Below are 19,309 nucleotides of genomic sequence, written 5' to 3' on the forward strand. Positions count from 1 at the left end.
AAAATGATGGCATGACTTTGAGAAAATATGTTCTAAACTGGAAAAAATCCTAAGGTTAAGATTATAGCAATATATATTTAAAGCACTGTTCTATATCCCACTAAAGATTCCCTTCAATTGAATTGTTTCCTCTGTACCCTCACCTGTATGAGATGAATTTATAAATACATTTCTTCTTTAACTGCAGCTAACTATTCAACATCTTCAAACTTATACTCTACTTAGGGTTTTCCAAACTACAAAAATGTTTCAATTACTGTTCAAATCCCTTTCTACCACACAATGATTGCCAGTTCTTGACAACTCTGCCGCATTTTGAAAAGGGATATATTTAAACTCATAATATGGAAAAACTGAACCTTTACTCTCAGATCTAAAGAATAAAAATTAGTTTTAAAAAGCTGGCCACATGGCACTGCTGAGTTTACAGCGTTAGTGTCTGCCCACAGTAGACATGTCCCATGGTAACCCAAGCATAGCGAGGAGCCTGTGCCAGGGCCCTGAGGCAGGAAGAAGTCTGGAGCATTAAAACTTGACTGAAGGCCAAAGGGGCCTGCACTTGAGAATGAGAGAGATAATACGAGAAACTATTCTATTGAATAGGAGGAGCCAGATAATAAATGGACTGGAAAGTCTGAGTAAGAATAGGAGAATTGAGAAGTCAAGGTTGGTTTGATTATGATGTGGTGATGACATAGAGAAAAATAAACAGATTTAAAAGGTACCTACAAACTAAAAATAATAAAGCTATCAAATATTTTAGACCTGAGGTCAAGAGAGACAAGAAAACAAAGATGACTCCCAGGTTTCTAGACGGAAAATGGAATCATTTATTAGTATCAAAGAACTGAAAGTTTAGTTTTTCCAAGATGAATCTGAGGTGTCTTTGAGATATTCAAAGGAAAGTGAAAAGTGAAAGTGAAAGTCACTCAGTCGTGTCTTACTCTTTGCATCCCTATGGACTATGCAGTCCATGGAATTCTCCAGGTCAGAATACTGAAGTGGACAGCCTTTCCCTTCTCCAGGGAATCTTCCGAACCAAGGGATCGAACTCAGGTCTCCCACATTGAAGGCAGATTCTTTACCAGCTGAGCCACAAGAGAAGCCCAAGAATACTGAAGTGGGTGGGCTATCCTTTCTCCAGCAGATCTTCCCGAGCCAGGAATCAAACCAGGGTCTCCTGCATTGCAGGCAGATTCTTTACTAACTGAGCGATCAGGGAAGATACCCAAATAAATTTGTTAAATTGACAGTTGTATTTTATGTCAGCACTTCTGGTAAGACAGAAATGATTTCGTTCACTCACCAAACCTACAGGAGTGCTGGCATGCTTAAATACATATTCAGTGTTTGAGATTCAGGTAAAAAAGAGAAGCCTTAATTAAATAATGAACTAAGTGTCTTTTATGATAATGGAAAAGTCCCTTAGAGTGCAGCTCGTGCATGCATCGCCTCCTCTGTGAAGCCATAGCTGTCTGACTAATTGATCACTCACTCTCGCATGCTTTCAGAAAGTTTTCACTTTCCTGTTGCAGCTAATAAAAGAGGCTTCAAGAACTTGGCAACATCCTGTCCTTTCAGGCCCCTAGTATTCATAGTTATTAATGATATCCCATCACATCTCTGTATTTTCTTCCACTCTATAAAATTGTTTATCCATAACCAAAAAAGAAGTACAATATATTGACATCATTCAACTAAAAGCTATTAACAGAAGGAAACAGACTGACATGAATCTGCTTGGTTGAGAGTGACCAGTAACAGCACTGGTGCCAGATTCATTGTGAGCTTAAAACACTTGGAGAACCCATGTAGTTGGAGGCCATGTTGACTGGATCTGGCAAATGGTCTCTAAGTAGAAATTCTGTATGCCTCTTACAGGGTCAAAGTAGTTAACTGCTGATGAGAAACCATCCAGAGCTTTCCTTCTGACTGCAGTGAATTCTTAATACCGTTGTATCAATGTCATTATTTGGAGAGACAGTGTTATAAGTCACTGAAGCTCTCAACAGTATTTGTTCCTGAATGACACAAACCAGAGGATCTTCTGCCACCCCCTCCAAATACACACATACTTTTCCACAACGGTTACGCTGTACAAATAAGAAGTCAGGTTTATGTGTTTAAGTCACTGAGGCTTTTCTACTGTTTGTTACCATAGCATATCCTAACCAATCCTGACTACTTCACAGCATGGATCTGAATAAATTATGACTACTTGCTTCTTCTGTCGGAGAAGGCAATGGCACCCCACTCCAGTACTCTTGCCTGGAAAATCCCATGAACGGAGGAGCCTGGTAGGCTGCAGTCCATGGGGTCGCAAAGAGTCGGACATGACTGAGTGACTTCACTTTCACTTTTCACTTTCATGCATTGGAGAAGGAAATGGCAACCCACTCCAGTGTTCTTGTCTGGAGAATCCCAGGGATGGGGGAGCCTGGTGGGCTGCCATCTATGGGGTCACACAGAGTCGGACACGACTGAAGCGACTTAGCAGCAGCAGCAGCAGCACTTGCTTCTTTCTATAAGTGGTTGGCAGTGTCTGAGAGTTTGTGCTCTTAGATATTTTTGGGCAGATTGATGAATGACTAAAAGATTGAGGACATAATCTCCAACCTTATCCACTATCGTGAGAAAAATCACATGGGCGGTAGGAATGCCAAAGAAGCATCTCTGTGCTGAGCCACTTTAATATCTAATTCCCTTGCAGAGAAACATCATGATTAACTGCAGATCGTCTCCTGGTAGCACAGAGAGGTATCAGGGAGACCATACTGTAAAATCACCACATCACAAACTTAATGACAGATTGAGGGGGTTATACTGTTTGCTTGTTTTTATTTTTGAACACGAAACTCTAAATATTTAAGCTCAGTCTTCACTGTCGGCTCCATAGACTGGTCTCTATTCACCACTTTAAAGAAAGAAATAATCTGTCACATTTCTGTATTCTCTTCTACTCTATAAAAATGTTTATCCATAACCAAAAGAGAAGTAAAATGTATTGACACCATTGCAACAAACAAAAAGATTAATAGCATTTAGTTAAGAGCAATTAACTGAATTCCTCAGAAGATAGCAGACAAACATTAAACTGCTTGGTTGAGAGTGACCAGTAAGAGCAAGTGGTGCCAGATTCATTGCGAGCTTAAAAAACTACAGTGTAAGTTCACACAAAGTCACCTATATGTGACTACAGTTGAGAACACTATAATTTTGATCTGGGAAAGCTCTTGAATTCCATTCATTTATAGTATGATACTTTTATGTTTCAAATAAGCCACTGCAAGTTCCTGTATATCCATTATATTATACTTATGTATGCTTAATGAGATCGGAAATATACTATAATTCTTTGAAAATTGATAAACATTTTTAGGGAACTGTTTTTATTTAAAACTGCAGATTGGTGTGCTTAGTATGCTGTTACATTAACTTAACTGGTCACAACCAGTATTTTTTTTTAATGAATTAAGGGGAAAAGGAAAAGAATTGAAAAGGAGGTATCATAATACAACACCAGTAAGAAACAGTTCATAGAACTTTTGTTCATATAATGTGTATGTGTCTTTGGCAGCAAACTGTGTTTGGATGTCATTCAAAAACATTAGAAAATATAGATTTGGTGGATTAATTCACTTATTCAATAAACATTTTATGGAATGCTCTTTTCCTACTGTTTGTCAGAGTCAAAAGATGATAAAAATATATATATATATATATATATATATATATATCATTGCAAAATCTTGAAAAACTTGTAATTTTTCGTGTGATCACATACATTAAAAATCTAAATATACTACACATGCAAGTATAAATGTACAGATGTAGAAAAACAAGATATTTAGGATACAAAAGAGCCTGGTGCCCACAGGTAAGGAAAACAGAGTATATCACTTGACAAGAATGGTCCATTATAATACTTCACTATAAACCACCTCTCAGATGGGTGGTCTTGTGTGAATTTGGCAAAGAATACTTCTTCAGAAATATGTTATTATCAGCATATAATGTCTATAGGAGTTTTAAGAGGGAAAAGAGGGCCATTCAAGACTGACGCTGTAATTACTAATTCATGACTGCTGCAGCATATGGTATGCCACTGGACTACCCCTGACTGTGTTAATACGCCTCTGTAAGCGCCTAGTTTACTACTACAGACTGACCCAGGTAGACTCCGGTTATTGAGTTCTTGAAACCAAGGAATGAGACCAGATAGAGGAAAAATAATTTCTGGTTAATGCTCTGAGACCCTTGCTGTCTAAATGATAATTGACACAAAAGGATTTGTTTCTTTCTGCTTTCAGTGTTTATTTACTTTTGTGTCAAAATCAAAATTTCAGTTTTGTTGGATATAATCGAATATATACTCAGAAGGAAATTACATGGAGGAAAAAAGAACAGTGTGATTAAAAAGCCAAGGTATTCATTTAAATCTAGAGAAACCCTAAAAATTGAGGGTGGGCTGCATGTTCAATTCCCTTAGAAATGAGGGCAAAAGGAGAAAGGCTATTAAGATTTAACAAAAGATATATAGAAACTGTCTAAGGAATCTATGTCGTAAAGGAAAAGAAGTTACTCTTACAAAAGAGAAAATGGAAGATAAAAACATCTGCCTGGTAGTCACCTGAGAGAGCATTTTGAAAGTCAGGGTGGAAATAGTATGTATTCCATGACTATAATTACACAAAAAATGTTCACATGACTACATAGACTGGAAACATATTACACAGAAATAAGATGCTACATATATTTAAGTAACATTGAGGTGAAGTATGATCATCTTGTTCTGAAAATATCCTTAATAATGTGTGTAGATGGTTTTTAGTTAAAATATTAAAACAGGGTTGCACTCATGAAGCCAGTATCTTTACAACTTCAGCTGTATTTACCTTTTATCTCTTTTGTAAGTAGAATAAACTCACCCCCACTCCTCTGTCTACTATGCTCTTTTCCTGATGTTTACATAGTCTTTCATGCCTCAACTTATATATTTTTGGTTGGCCAGAGTCCCCAGTTTTACTTTATTAGCCTGTTTTATTTTGTAGTAGCATTGCTCATTATTTTAAGACTACCTTAGTTTTGTTGTTGTTTTTAGCTGTTTGTATCTTTCCCTAGAATGCTAGTTCCCTAAATGCAAGGAACATGTCTACTCTGTTCGCTTGTATATTCCCAGTACCCAGAATAGTGCCTGGCATATAACAGGCATGTCCTGGTGCTTATGAAGAAAGGTCATTATTCTCTAATAATTCCCTTTCCTTTCAGTTTGAAAAGGTAATAGTGTTTTTGTACAAATTTATTCTATTGCATCTGTATCAATACAAAAGTAGCTATGGTAATCTTAAAATAAAACTCTATATAAACTCCTGAGAACAAGGCCTCAAGCAAAACAAAAAAATTTGAGGTATTGACATATACACAGGTGGCCTTGCACATGGCTGTTGGATGGCATCACCGACTCAATGGGCATGAGTTTGAGCAAACTCCAGCAGATGGTAAAGAACAGGCAAGTCTGGTGTGGTGTAGTCCATGGGGTCTCAAAGAGTTGCACATGATTTAGCTATTAAATAAGCCCTCTGAGCTCTGAATCTAAGAGTCCTCAAATTAGTTAAGTATTTCCCTCACTGCATTAAAAAGGAGGAAGGCAAGGCAAAAGGCAAGGACCCAATTAGAGTTAAATGACACTTAACTTAGCCCTCAGCCTCTGAAATGCATTCCTTTTACACTGTTATGGTCATAGCAGTTGTTTAATTATTGACTATGTACATACCTGTTCATAAGTGACCATCAAGTCTTTCCAGTGCCACTCCTTTCTACATCCTCAACTATTAACACTATGGACCTTTCACTAGAATTCCCTGGATCTCATCCTGACCCATCAACTAAAGGTTTAGTGCTGGAAAAACCAAGGGTCCTGGAGGAGTCTGCTCCAGCATTAATGCCAGCAGGCATCCTCTGATGGTCAGCGCCCGAACCTTATGAGTTAGGTATTTGTTGTTTTGCCTGCTCTAAATTTAGTCATTTCCCTTCTTTTAACAGCAGAACTCTCTTTCTATGTGGTCGAGTGATGCTTCGTACAACTCTCAAATCCAGGGATGACACAAGGATCAGCTCAGGAAAAAAATCTTATTTCATAGCCTTCACCATAGTGATGAACTTGGGGAAAGTGACCCAAGTTGTTCCAGTCGAGATGATCCTAGACATTTTTGGGGAAGAAAAGTGTTCTCTTTATATGGGGATTTCTTATATGTCTGTAGCCACTGAGAACATTCTTGCCACTTTAAAGAAAGATCCTGATTTTAAATAAAGCAATGGCAGAGAAGCATAGAAATAAGGAGATAGGGAGGGATGGGGGTTGCGGGCTATCTTGATCATATAGCTTGATTTCCCATTTTCAGCTCTGATGAAATCCAGAATATTCCTGGATATTATGGTAACATGAGCTTTAAAATCCCTTTCTCTCTAAACCATTTTCAGTTAGATGGCTTTTTTGAAAGTTAAAGAGTTCTCCACATTTGCGTCAATTCTAAGGAGATGGATGAAACTGGAGCCTATTATACAGAGTGAGATAAGTCAGAAAGAGAAATACCAACACAGTATATTAATGCATATATATGGAATTTAGAAGGACAGAAGTGATATGGACCATATATGCAAGACAGCAAAAGAGACACAGATGTAAAGAACAGACTTTTGGACTCTGTGGGAGAAGGCAAGAGTGGGATCATTTGAGAGAATAGCATTGAAGCATGTGTATTACCATATGTGAAATAGATGACCAGTGCAAGTCGATGCATGAAGCAGAGCACTCAAAGCAGGTGCTCTGGGACAACCCAGACGGATGGGATGGGGAACGGGTTCAGGATGGGGAGACACATATATATACCCATGGCTGATTCATGTTGATGTAAGGCAAAAACCACAATATTGTTAAGTAATTAGCCTCCAATTAATGTAAATAAATTAACTTTTAAAAAAGTGAAAGAGTTCTTGACTAATAAATAAGGGTGAAGAGTGATTAGATCTGACAACAGCAGACAATTTGCAAAATCATTGCATTTCCATTCCTGGTGAAGTGAAGCTTTTATTAATAAAATATCTTACTGAGGCTCACCATGTCAGAGGAGGTCTTTATACCCAGATCTATGAGACTCCAAATTTCATGTGTTTAGCACATTGCCATAATGGTCATCTGAACTCAAACCATGAAGTACAGTTTGCTTATGGCTCTTCAACTTCTTTTGATCACTTCTATCTCCTTGCTTCCATCTGTCCTACATCTTCTACCACTAAGGAGTCTGATGATTATGATTTCTTATGGTTGAGTATTCACTCTAGAAATAGACTCTTGGCTTTGAATCCAATTCCTTCTACAGAACAGTTGTGAGACCTTAACAAGTTACTTCTTTTCCACATTTTTCTCATCTAAAAAATATAAATTTGTACCAATCTCATAAAATTCTTAGGAATGTTAAATGGAATGAAGTATAGAAAGTATATTAAAAAGTGCCTGACATAGTAAGAGTATAAGAATATGATTAACCTTTAATCATAAATTTTGGACAAATTTTGTGTTTGTCCAAAAATCTCCTATAAATACCAATCTTACATTCCAATTAATCTTGCATTCTTTCTATAAGCCTTTCCCAATTAAAATCATATTTCCTTTGAGCAGATCATCTAGAAAGTCAATTATGATAATCCACATTGCAAAGTGTACAGCTATTGGTAATCATTTCCAAATGTGCTTGATTCTTAACGTAAGAATTGTCAATTGACGGACTTCACACTAGGAAGGCATAATAACTGGGGCTTGAGTATATTCCCTGCTTAGCCATTTCCATCTTGAAATAAAGAACCAATAGATTCAACAACTTCCATCAATGTTCAGGAAACAGTGAGAAGTTGTATAAGTGCAAATGAGAAAAATAATGTGAGATGAGGTCGGAAATCTTCTAGTAAAACTACAACACACATTTCCCCATCACCTCTTTGTAGCCTCCAGGAGGTACCTTATGACTCTGTACTTTACAAATAAGGAAATACATATATAAAGATAACATTTAATATCATGGTGACATAGCAATGACTCAAGGCTAACTGAATCAAGTGACTCAGGATCAGTGACTTCCCTTATAGATTAGAGAATCATCCCTTGAACAATTTTTAAAATAAATTTATTCCAAAATTAGAGTCACAAAAGTAATGACAGTATATTAAATTGTCATTGTCTTTTCAATAGAAAGAATAAAGACTATTCAACATACAGTGAAGATATTAGATTTTTGTTTTTATTTTTCATAAGAGCAAACTAGAGAGAATTTAAAAATTTACTGGAGTTTTTCTTTATTAACCACTGAAGCTGTATGAGTCAGTAGGTGAAAATTATTAAAGGCTTCCTAAGTGTGTAATTACAGGCAGGTAACCTAACTTCTGAGTCTCCTTTAGTGCATCTGTAAAATGGAGAACCTCTTCATTATCAAAAGCATATAAGGCAATAATATTTTTTTAAATTCAGTGAGATACAACTGTCATGACAACAGTGATGTAAATATTTTCATTGGAAGAATAAAATTTGAAAAGATGCCTGAAAATACATGCTATTTGTTTGAACTTTTAAATACCACTGTCTTACCACTGGGATAATTTTTACACGGAAGTTCTCAAAAACTTTCAAATCATGGGACATTCCATTTAAGTGTGCCAAATGCACGAACAAATTACTCTCCCTTATTTATCTATACATACCTTTTGTGAAACCAATCTGAACTGTATACAAACTAAAGAGGGAAATCTCTCGGTTACTGACAAAAAAATAAATTCAGCAGGTAGAGATGAGTATGGAGTCTAGAGTACCAAGTTCCCAGTAGTTTCTAGAGTAAGGTGATTCATTAAGATATGAAGAAAAAAGTAGGAAAGAAGGAAGGAAGAAAAAGAAGGCAGGCAGGAAGGAGATAAAACAGGAAAAAAAATGGCAGGGAAGGAAGAGAATATAAGAGAATTACTGTATCGTGCCCTTAGCTGGAGAGTTGAACAAATCTTCCAGCAGTGAGTAGTAACATGCTTCAACGCATACGGGTCTGAAAATCCAGCGGTCAGAGAAACCAAACTGTTGCTTTGTGTTCAATATATAAATGATGAAACAGATTCTCAAAGGCATAACAGAACTCATCTATGCCACTCTTCCCTGAAGGAGTCGACTCTCTCCTATCATTAATATTCATTCTGTGTTATCTAGGAATGGTTCTGAGAGTACCTATGATTCTCCAGGAAAAAAAAAAATCCAAAAGCAAACAGGAACCTTGCATTTTAAGTACATTTTTTCCCCCACAATTTTAAAGCGGGCAGTTTTAAACCATTTAGGAATAGTTTGGCTTTTTGTGGCTTTTCTAGAATTATTAAACTCAACTATATCTCAAGATGATTGTTTGGCATTGTATATTTAATATTATAATTGAATAAAAATACAAAAATAGGTACATTATTTGCAATGTCACATTGTTAACTAAGCTTTCATGTACAGGAAATTCTATACAAAGACAAAAAATTCAAGCACTTTTAGGCATATAATGGTCTGGTTTATAGATATTTAAAAATAAAACTTGTGGCCTTGGATTCTGGACATTGGTTAAAATAAGATAGTGATGTTATTCTATTTAAAAAGAGATGTTAGTGCTCTAGAAATATGCTCTAATGCCCAACAGTTCACTTTATTCATTCCTCAAATCTGATAAAAATGCTACGGATTAGGCAGAAAGCCAGCCCTGTAAACCAGGATCTGGCAGACACTCCAAGCCAGAAACAGATTCCATGCTTTGCTACCTTGTCTTTCTCCTGAGAAATCGTGACAACTTTTCCTCTTAATAATCATGCTAACTCAGAGCCTGGTTGTTAGAGGAGCTTAGCTAGGCCTTGGTAACCTGTGTTGTATCATTTATCCTTGTTTCAAAGGCCATCAAGTCATTTGTCTAAAAAAAATTTGTTAATGACTTTTCCCTCGAAAATAGCAGCTTCCATATTTCAAGGGTAGAGAACAAGGACCGACCCACTGTTTATAATACACAGAATACCAGGGTGGGGGTGTGTGTGCAGAACATCATCTGGAAAAAAGATATACTTAATTGACTCTTTCTCCTTCTCAAGGAAAGGGCAAACAGTTCCAAATTGACGTTTTCATGAGTGTAGCCTGCTGCTTGCTGCTATACTGTTTATAAGTACAGTTACTTTCACATAAAATTATGTCTGAAAAAAAAGACTACCAATAATCTAGCCTAAAAGCAAGACTATGTGATGTTTCACAGTAGTATTCAGAGATTCTACAGGAGTAGGAACCAGTTCTCAGGTATCTGTGATAACCAGGATGAGGTACATGAATGCTTGAGTCTCTAACAAGACACAGGTGGACTCGGGAAGTATTAAAGCCAATCGGAAACGACTGAAGTGACTTAGCAGCAGCAGCAGCAAGTATGTGAAAATATTTTAAATAATTATTTCAGCTTTACCCACTGGTGTTAATAAGTTAAAAAGTTAGACTGATTCATGGTTTTAACAGTCTCACCTTTTGCTTGGGTCACTTGTGAGTAATCAAAAGAAATTCCATGAAAGAAAAGCTATTTTGTCAATTATGTAAAGCTTATATACATCTCACTTTGAAAGTGTTGACATGAAGTTTGTTATAGCTGAGCATGTTTTGTGTGAGTATTTCCATGTGGTTTTGCCTTCACGTTGATGAAAATATGCCAATAAATCTGAAAGTAGCAATTACTAAATCCAATTATCTGCTTCCAGCTAGAGTGAGGCTTGGGTTGGCATGCAAGGAGACTGGCCCGGAAGCGAAATGAGCCTCAGATAAAAACAGAAGGCTGTCCCCTGGAGGCCACACCCAGGGAACTGTCCCCAGAGGTGTTCGTCTGCTTTCTTCTTTATTCGCTTATGGCGTAAAAGTTGGTTGTAGTCTGGGAGGGTGTGGGAGGCCAACAAGAGATATCGTGTCTCATTTAAGCAACTGGAGTATCAGAAGGCTTTGTATTTAAATAATTCTCTGACTCTACCAGTGCTTAAATACCTATGTGCATTTTATCCTTGATTAGCTAGGTGAATGATTTAGAAAGAAAAAGAAAACACCTATTGCAGGAAACAACATATAACCCTCCTTACTTGTATAATACCCTTTGGCAAAAATAATATTGCACTGTTTGAACTCTAAGCACTTTAGAATTATAAGCAAAGCTACACTGAACAAATAGAGAAATAGCAGGTTTATTGGGATGAGGCAAGACCAAGTTTCAGTATCATACCTGGATTGAATTAATTGGATATTTTGACCAAAATTCATTCTTGACTGAGTCACTTGGTTAAATGTCTTAGGCACAGTCTGGGGGCTGCCGCAGCAGGACTGTTACCTAGCATGTGCAATGAAATGTTGTGTGACAGGGCCGCTGGGAAATTGCATTTTAACCAAACTACTTCAGAAACCAAATTATTTCACCAGATTCTTATACTAGCTGAGAAAGGCCATTCTCATTCTACATGGGAATTTTCCAGCTCCCATTTTGTACAAACAGTTAAAATATAGAAGGCATTTATTATCTTTATAAGCTTTGCAGTCTTCCAGGGCTCCTCTTCAACAAAATGACTCCGTACATGGATAACTAATATGCTCAACATACTACTAGTGAGACCAATACAGAAATGATTGATTCCTTTTTATCTACACAACGGCAAAACCCAAAATGATGAACTCTGACCTCCTCTCAATTACATTACTGGTAAGTTATGGAAACCAATGTGCCACATTCCTTCCCAGAATTGAATGTATTTGTAAAGGATCAGAATTAGTTCTAAATAATTAGAAGTTGTGGTTTAACTAAGTAGAAAAAATTATAGAAATTATAGAAATTTTTTTAAACTGCTTTGGATTTTCCAAAGACATGTCACAAAATTTCTTTCTAACACAGTATAAATGTGCTACTGTTTTTCTGACATAGGTTCCAATTTGTTTTAGAACTCTCTTAAATAACGTTTTTAAATTTGGAAAGCAAATATTTTAAAAGGAGGTTTGCTTGATATAGGACTTCTGCAATTATATTTAAAACTATAGAAATAACATCCCCAGTGCTTACTCTTCCTACAACATAGCAACATTTCTCACTGCACATTTTAAAAGTAAATAATCTAGCAAAGGTTAAAGTTTTATTCTTATACAACAAGAAAATACTGTGTGCTCTCTTACTTCCAGTAGATAACATGATTATATTTGCAATATTATTTAATATACATTTATTTTCTTATATTAACACATATGAGTAGGATGATGCTCATACATGCCCAGCTATCACAGTTCATCTTGTAGTCAATATAAAAATGGTTCTTCAAGAAAGAACACTCCGAAAATGACAGAGAAGATAAAAGAAAAACACTATTTCCTTCAGACAGGAAAAATTAAATCCTGCTTTTAAAAAATGGCCACACTTTAATGGAGAGGTTTGAATCAAGTTTGTAAAAACATTATGAAAAAATAATGCTCATTCTTAAAGAAATTACTAAAGATACCGATCGAAACCCCCTTACCTGTAAAAGCAATGATAATCATGTTGATTATATAAAAGATTAAGAACAAATTTACCTTTATGCAAATGTTGAAAGAAACAAAATCTTAGAAAGAAACTTTAATGCCCTGTTATGTCTAAATCATATGAAAATATGATTTCAGGTTATTTGTTACCTGCATATAAAAGTGTATCTTGTACTGAGAGGTTTTATTTTTTTTTCAAATCCATGATTCATATGAAAATCACTTCTTCCCTAAGCCACAGAAGAGCTGTATAAAGAGAAAGATCTATACCCCCATTAATTTTGCCTCTGGGTATTCCTAGTCTTTTCAACCGAATATATATTAAAAGCATCCCTAAGACACTGTCATCTTTCATTAAATGGTACTTTTTACAGAAGAACTTCCTAGTTTCAGCAGATTATATGCTACTGCCCAATAGTATTGAATCCTTTCAGAAAATATTACATAATATATACATATATATACACACACATACATATATATATACACACATGTGTACATACATATATTCTTAAATACTAGTTGAAATTATTTATTTGGACTGCCATATACTTTATTCCTATTTAAATAGCTTTGAACAATTTCAATGGCAAACAGTTTCAACTAGAAAGCATCTCAGACGTTAAACTTTTGATACAGATATATTTATGACAAGCAAATCATTGAAAAATTTTTAGAGTCACAGTGTTTTAGGTATTTAATTTTAGTAAGTATTAGTTTTTAGCAAAACACTTGTAAAACCCACCCCTACATTATTCTATGCCAGAGAATCTAACTTTGGTCTTGGTTTTCTGTAATATTACATCAAATTTGCTCTGTTATGTAATTACACTGTTTACTTTTGCTTTCCTTTCCCCAAATAATTTAATCACTACCATTAGGAAAAAAATATATTACGTTCCAATTTGGAATTAATGGTATCTCTTCCTAGCTATTACACATACCGGAACTCTTAAGAGCTCAAAGAATTTCAGGCTCACATAATTGTCTACGTTAAGTGTGAGATTTTTAAGATCAGATGGCTGTAAAAACCTAATTTTGGAATTCAGTATAAATTGATTTAGTATATTGAACTTAAAGGAGATGAATTGATGTTATATCTATGGTGTCATTAGGCAACTTCAAATTAGCTTTCAGATCTAACATATTCTGCATTTTGTTTATTAATCATCTAGTTCATTTTGCAAATACAATTAAGAGAAGTTACTATATTCTAGCTTTATTTTCAGTTAGCAACAAGTCTAATATGCAAATATTGTAAATACCATAACCATTTTCATATTTCTGGACTAGAACTATCTGACAATTTGACCAGACAGAATAACTAATATTCTCCATTATGAAATGAAGTTCAAAACTACTCTGCAACAATTCTCTATTGTGTTGTATTTTATAAAATTAGTATTTTAGGATTTCCCCTGTAGAGTAGCAACCTTTAGTTCTAATAAAAATACATTAAAGCCTAATTATCATATTTGCTCTGAAACATTAATAAGATTTACTAAGATATTCTTTTAAAAGGAGAAAAGATGAAGGTTGTATGAAACTGTTATCCTAGAACATTTTATGGGATGACAGGGCAATAATTTCCTACAATATATCATTTAAAGTCTTACTTTGATCCACTCACTACATATTAGAATTAGTTCTGACTTCCGGTTTACAAAGGCGTAATTTTTTTTGTAAGCATGTGAAAAACTCAATATTCATGTGCATGTCTTTTACATGTCACTGCTATAATTAACATTTGTTAAGAGTTTCAAACATAAATGTCACAAACCAAGCCCAAACTTGCAACTTTCCTAAGACACGGTGAGAAATAACCAAGTAAAATCTTAATTTGCTCACATGGAAAGCAGTCGGTTTCCTTTCTCTCTTCATGTCTAAACTTGTTAATTCAAATGTACACATGTGAGGCAATTAAACAATTGTCCTTTAGTCCTTGCAACCGAAAGGTGGCACCTCTAAAAATTAGAGTTAGCTTTCAAGAGGTACCACATTCAAAAGGAAAAAAAAAACCAAAAAACAGGCATTTAAATGTCAAAGCCTTAGAAAGAAGATCTTGTTTCTGTGACTTGAGGTTAATTCTACTGAAATAGGAAAGATAAGTGTCTCAAATGGAAAATAGTTTAGAAAATAACACCTATTACATTGACGGTAAATAAATGCAACTCTTCTCTAGATCAGTGCATAAACTTGATGACTAAAGACATGTAGTGAAAATAATACTTTCTGGGATACATAGATTAGTGTGGAAGGTCAAGCAGAGTTGAGAAAGAAGGCTCCTTTTTCTTATCCCAAGTGGACACATTAAAAAAAAAAAAGTAAGACTTGGCATTTCCTCTGGTAAATCAAAGGGGAAGATTTATCTGGACACCAACATCTGCTGATTTCTCTGCACTCATGTAGGATCCACTTGGAATGCTTTCCCATTGCATTCAACTAAGCACTTCTTTCTACCTCCTTCCATCTGACAGCCATCACTTATCTGTCTCTGATGAATAACAAGAAAGGAAAGCTTATACCACTGAGGATGCAATTAGAAATTTCTGAGGCTACCATCAAGGTTCTGTCCAGCAAGTCCTGTTCACTTAACCTATCATGCAGGCAGCCAGGGCACAGAGTTGTTTTGACATCTTTCTCTGTATTATAATAAAAGATGAAAACAAAAACATTTTTCCCATTAAGATTTTTGAAATTTGAGGCTATCTTCCTACCATTACTTTCTAAACTTTGTTCCAGTACAAGAGAATTCTTGGCCAACTGAGCTTCCATGTGCCTTCTAAATGGAGTACTAAAATTGTATAAGCATCACGTTTACATCTATTAAATATACTTATTGAAAGAAAATAAGGCAAAGCATGAATTCAATATCTGGGAAACAATGCAAACAGCAGAAAGAGAGAATGAAATCACAATTCATACACAAATGCAGCTTTAACACAAAAGTTAAATGTTTGCTTTATTTTAAAGGGTTAATCTTCAAGAAAGTCAAAATCAATACATACACAAAGCTAACTAGATTAGCTTTCTCAAAGTAGAAACCCAAGCCTCCTGATAGCATTAGTGTCACTTAAAAATGTTTTGAAACTTTATACATATACGTACATATATCTATATCTATCTATATATGTATATTGCTCCTCAACATAAGGGCCATACCAAAGAATCTCAGGAAATTAATGTTTTTTTGTTTTTTTTTTTTCCTCTATTGGAAAAGCTTCTCCAAGTTCAGACATTGCCACTGATGGACAATACCAAATAGCCCTACAGGACAGATAGAAGCAGGAAGAGTCAAATGGTGGGCACTTAAAAGCAAGAGCAATTAAGCAGTTGAAAGTGGGTTGAAACGGTGGTTTATTTTTGTTCCATTTGAAGGAATCAAGTGAGAGACACAGCCTCTTGCAAGGAGGAGATCAAGTCAAACTTGACGCTTCACCTCTCTGCACATCTTGTCTACTTCCTTTATTCAGTTTAATTGCTTTCCCTATTCTAATTTTCGCAGAGGTTGTATTCTATCTTGTTCCTTCTCCCTTGCCCTGAGCAGGAAAAAAAAAAATCTTTCTCCTTTCATCACTACCTTCCTCTTTCCTCAGAGAAAAGGCAATCCTCTCCAGGAGGAGAAAAAAGCCCTGTGCGTGCTTCGGTTGGGAGGAGGGAGAAGAGAGATTGAGAAAGGAGTTGGGGGCGGGGGGCGGTGAGGGATAGAAATTGAGGGTAGGGGGCGGAGGAGAGAAGGAAAGAAGAAGATGGGGGATGCCCAACATCAACTCCAGGCTCTGAATCACAGGCGCTGTGCTAAGTGCTTCTCCAGGAGATGCACATGTGGTCTCATTACACTGCTCACAATAGGCCACCCGGGGCTCCCTTCCCAGGTCTCAGTCTCCCCCCACCAAAACCCAAGTGTGCCGAGAAGAAAACCTTCTGGACGGATTTAAGCAAATAGGCACCACCGAGGTGACCGTGCCGCCACTCCCGCTGCCTTACCTGGAGCGGGGAACAGGAGGTGGTGCCTGCTCGCCGGTCCCTACAGCTTCCCGGGGCTGACCGGTGCACACGACTCCTTTCGCTGCCTCTGCTCTTGGAGGGGCAGCCTGCAACACAAAAGGGGGGTGTGGGTGTGGGTGTGTGGGAGGTTTTCCAGGGCCACCAGCTGGTCCCAGCTGGCCGCCCTCACCCTACACACACCCCTTCGGGGCACCAAGCCCCGCTCTCCGGGGAGCACCACCCTGGGGGCTTGCCCCAGTGCAGTCTCAAGTTGCTGCTGCCAAGTGCTGCCGCCGCCGCTGCAGGAGGAGGAGGTGGAAAGACACTGGGGGCAGTACTCGGTCTAGAGCATCCCCACACTGCAGCTTCTCCAGGAATCCCTCCAGTGAGGAGGCGGCCGCCCGTCATCTCCCAGCCCCGGCCGCCTGATTGGCTCCACCGCCGGTACGCTGAGCCAGGGAGCCAATCCGGGCTCACTAATAATAGGTGGATCCGCGCAGCCAACAGCGCCCATCCCAGTTCTGTTAGTGTCTCTCCATCCCCACAGCGGACAGGGACTTGAGGAGGGGGTTGAGGAGCGTTGGGGGAGGGCGGTCAACTCTGAGGGGGTCAGATCCCAAGGAGACGTAATCAAGGGCATCCGATAAACCCTCTGGGTAGTCACAGGAATGCCTCGCAACCTGTTCAGCAAGCCATAAGCATAGGAGAGGGAGGCAGCATAATAAAAAGCTTCCCCCCCACCCCCCCACCTCTCTCTTTTCTTTCTTTTTTTTTACTTTCAATCAAAACCTGCCCTGATACTGAGCATGCCCAGACTGCAACAGCGCCCTAGGAGTTCCGATGTGTGTGGGTTTGCAGGCTGTGGGTGTCTTAAAATGTGGGAGCCGGGAAGAAGAGACAGAAGTTTGTCTTTGGCTATTTGACCCGGAGGAGTTGTGAAAGCAAAGCAGGGCGGGGATAAGAAAGGAGTCCGCCGGAGAGTCCTCACCCTGAGCCATAGGAAGGTGGCCCTCTGGGCCACTGGAGACTGTTAATACCATTGTGTGGGTTCGGGGGTGGAAGAATAATCGGAGCCTTTCTAGACGCCTGGAGACTTTTCTTGAATCAAGGGTGCGGTGCTTGGGAGATGCCGGGATGCGGGCACGGGAAGCTCCTTCCCCTAGGTGGGGCCGGGAAGCGACTCCACCCTGCAGCGGGGGCTGCCAGGCAGAGGAGAGCGCTCTGGGAGTTTCCACTGCGGCGACCAGTAAGTTTGTAGACTTAGGTCAAGTGCGACAATGTTGGGGATGCAGTTTCTGCCAGCCCCCTCCCCCATCTCTCCACCCCTTGCCAGCGCCGTGACGACTGAAGCGTGGGTACTCCCCCTCCTTTCTCTCTTTCCCCTGAACGATTCTGCTCGGAAGTAAGAAGCTTTTCCCCTGTGAGAGCAGTGCTGACCTGATTGCCTCTAAGCTCTAGGGCAATTTATAGCTTGGTAATACGGAGAAGCCAAACTGGGAGATTCAGCGATAGGGGGCAGGGACTGCAAGCATGGCAAGGGGCGGAGCGGAACCTGGCCCCGGTAGGACCGGGTCCATTCTCTGCTCCACAGGTGCAAGGCTTCTGAAACGCAGAGAAGTTATCTCCCTCTCTCACTCACTGACCTTGTTTACTGGCCTTTGAACCCCTGTGTTTTGCTTAGAAATGCTTCCAGTTTGTGTAAACTTTGTCAATGGCTCCAATTGAGAACTCTCCTAATTGGGTTATTTTACTGAGGAGATTATCATGGCACCTCAGTTAAGGAAATAAATAGCTATCTCAATTCCCCAAACCCATCCACTTTGAACTGGAGTTTCATTAACACTGGTTTGCAAAGGTAACTGTATCAAGAATTCAATTAACAGTAACACATTTCTTCAAGTTTTTAATTAAATCTCTGCAATTTATGTAATGTTTAGGATCCTTATTCTAAGTTTAGGGGAAAAGAAGACGACACAAATTAATCGTTTTAATAACAAATACTTGTGTATTCCCCCAAATTGTAACTAAACGTAAATATTTATCTCGTATTTTTTAAAAAGTCCTCAAATCTTAAGAGTAATTTCATAGCTAGAGAAAGATAATAAATGTTAGTTTAAAATCAACTCAGGTATTTGATGAAGCAGAAAAAGAATGAGGAGGATGAAGGTGGAAGAGAAGGAGAAAAAGAAGAATCAATTACCAGTCTAACACTGCTTTCCAATAAATGTCCTCATACAAAAGGATCATATTGAAGTGAAGTGAAGTGAAGTCGCTCAGTCATTTCCGACTCTTTGCGACCCCATGGACTGTAGCCTACCAGGCTCCTCCATCCATGGGATTCTCCAGTCAAGAATACTGCAGTGGGTTGCCATTTCCTTCTCCAGATGATCTTCCTGACCCAGGCATCGAACCCAGGTCTCCCGCATTGCAGGCAGATGCTTTACATTCTGAGCCACCAAGGAAATCCTAATAAAAATCTCTATTAAAAAAAATACTCTTGGCACACTCTCTAGATTCCAGTAATTAAAAGTTGCATCTTTTTAAAAGTTGTGTCCAATAGCTGCATGTGGAAACAAGTAAATTTATTTTAGAAGAAATTAGTAAGTAGAACATGATTCCATATTAGTTATCCATTACAGATTCTGACTGTATCATTAATATCTTAGCCAATTTCTCTTCCTGTCTACTTCACATCCTATCCAATAATCAACTCTCTCTCAGTGGTCAGAATCCTAGACAACATGA

The 19,309-nt window shown here is 37.9% G+C and overlaps 1 protein-coding gene across 2 annotated transcripts in view; it reads right to left on the reverse strand.

Annotated features, from left to right (window-relative positions):
• Positions 1–16,953, reverse strand: part of SYT1 (synaptotagmin 1) — a 606,041-nt gene extending 589,088 nt beyond the window's left edge. The window contains exon 1 of one of the 2 annotated variants that reach the window (XM_027543295.1): positions 16,565–16,953. The gene's annotated coding sequence lies outside the window, so the exon portion shown is untranslated. The remainder of the gene's footprint in view (positions 1–16,564) is intronic. The other variant, XM_027543294.1, reaches the window with a different exon arrangement.
• Between the last annotated feature and the right edge of the window lie 2,356 nt (positions 16,954–19,309).

Source organism: Bos indicus x Bos taurus, chromosome 5, assembly GCF_003369695.1.
Source record: "Bos indicus x Bos taurus breed Angus x Brahman F1 hybrid chromosome 5, Bos_hybrid_MaternalHap_v2.0, whole genome shotgun sequence".
Taxonomy (NCBI): Eukaryota; Metazoa; Chordata; class Mammalia; order Artiodactyla; family Bovidae; genus Bos; species Bos indicus x Bos taurus.